This window comes from Maylandia zebra, linkage group LG2 (assembly GCF_041146795.1).
Source record: "Maylandia zebra isolate NMK-2024a linkage group LG2, Mzebra_GT3a, whole genome shotgun sequence".
NCBI classification, from domain to species: Eukaryota; Metazoa; Chordata; class Actinopteri; order Cichliformes; family Cichlidae; genus Maylandia; species Maylandia zebra.
The window spans coordinates 5,131,165-5,133,608 of record NC_135168.1 but is presented as its reverse complement, the minus strand read 5'-3'; positions in this window follow the sequence as shown (position 1 = coordinate 5,133,608).

Below are 2,444 nucleotides of genomic sequence, written 5' to 3'. Positions count from 1 at the left end.
TTCTCAAAAAACACTATAATTGTGAAATCAGCCTCAGGACATGTGACAAAACAGCATCTAACCGATCCCCTTTTATGTCACATAGAGATAGTGGCTGTGGCTGCAAAAATCAGTGCATTTATGACCCATCATGCCCAGATTGTATGAAGTAAATGGAAGGAAATCATTCATATGAAGACCTTTTCTATAGAAAAAAAAAAAAAAAAGAGATGCATAAGGTAGATTAAGGCTGTGTCATTGTTCAGCCAAGGAAAGTGTGTGAAAAGATAAATGTTTCCATCCTGGAGGGTGGGTGAGACTGCAGCTCACTCACAGTCCCTGATGGATACAAAATAAAATATAATAATCTGAAGGTTGGATCTGAGATGAGGCAAACAGAAGACCAGTCTAAAACTAGGCACAAACCTGTTCAGAGAAAAAGCAAATTTTGTAGAGATTGGATGAACTATAAATTATCTGTTTGCCGAGTAAGATGATCCTAACTATTAAATTGGCTCAGTAGTAGTATAGTGATATACACTAATAAAATATTGTGATATACTATTGTTATTATATAGAGAGAAAAAGATGATAATAATTAATAAAAAATATAATATTAATATTGACAAGAAGTATCTTAGCCAGTATGATATGCTAACTAGAGAGACCAGAGAAGAGAATGTCTATGATAATCTTAATCTTAACAGAGCTGATGTTTAGATACTTCACTGAATGATATGCAAGTTGAAAATGTGATTTAACAAGTGACTATGCATTGATATAAACCTGTGAAATATATTAACATCAGGAGGGAAATGTTAGAGATTTTCTACATTATACATTATAACCAAATCTCTATAAAACAATATAATCAAGTAAGCCTTATATTCTAACCAAGTAAACCTTATATTTTAACCAAGTATGCCTTATATTTTGTGTGTTCATATATTTTCACATAACCAAGCCTATTGTTGAAGAATCACCTAACCAAGTCTATTGTTAAAGGAAAACTGATGCATTCCTTACCTCAGTGTCTGAGATGTTTGACAGCATGATATAATGATGCATTCTTTTCCTTCAGTGTCTGTGATGTCAGATAAAGCATGATATACTTCTGTATTCTTATCCCAGTGTGTGAAAGATCAGATAAGTTGATTTAATGTTTAACCTCTTCCCTGACAGTTAAAAGAGGAAGTACTATGTAACCCATTTTTGCCTTATAAATAAAGCAAGCGAGCCTGTGCTCGGTGTGTTTTGTCTTCTCAGAGACATTCACCCGTGCGCACGTTTTCTAATTACACCCTGAGTCGGTCTGCAGTTGTCTCATTTCTCTTACTTGTGTTTGAACAAATGTCTACCCTTGACACTGACAGACCTGGGCATCAGTTCCCTCATCTGCAAATGGTTACTGGACTTCCTGACCAACCGCCCCCAACATGTCCGGCTGGATAACCACTGCTCATCTACCATCACAATGAACACCGGTGTACCACAAGGCTGTGTGATGAGCCCTTTCCTCTACTCCCTCTTCACCCACGACTGCAGACCTGCTGATGGTTCCAACACCGTCATTAAGTTTGCAGATGACACCACGGTGATGACACCTCCGCCTACAGGGAGGAGGTGGATCGTCTGGCTGAGTGGTGCGACACAAACAACCTGCTGCTTAACACCGAGAAGACCAAGGAGCTCATCGTGGACTACAGGAGGAATGCTGACCCACATCCACCCATCCACATTAAGGGGACGGCTGTGGAGCGTGTGAGCAGCTTCAAGTTCCTGGGAGTCCACATCTCCGAGGATCTCACCTGGACGACCAACTGCTCCAAGCTGGTCAAGAAGGCTCACCAGCGCCTCTTCTTCTTGAGGACTCTGAGGAAGAACCACCTGTCCTCAGACATCCTGGTGAACTTCTATCGCTGCACCATCGAGAGCATCCTGACCAACTGTATAACAGTCTGGTACGGGAACTGCTCTGCCTCGGACTGGAAGGCGTTGCAGAGGGTCGTGAAAACTGCCCAGCGCATCGCCGGAGCACCACTTCCTGCCATGAAAGACATCTACAGGAAGCGGTGTCTGAAAAGGGCTGGGAAAATCATCAAAGACCCCAGTCACCCATCACATGGACTCTTCACCCTCCTGCCCTCTGGGAGGCGCCACAGGAGCCTCCGGACTAAGACCACCAGGTACCGGAACAGCTTCTTCCCCACAGCTGTCAGACTCCTGAACTCTGCCTCCTGACATCTGACCCACGTTAAACTCATGGACTGAACATACACACACCCACAATGGACAACTGTACCCTCAAACACAATAATAACATGGACTGAACCACCACTCACAACCACTAGCACTTTATATAGCCTCTGTAGAAACTATCTACACCCTCACTTATCTTAACTGCACTACTGTATAGCTCTGTGTAAATAATCATTCTGTACATTTAATAATCTTTAATCCTACAA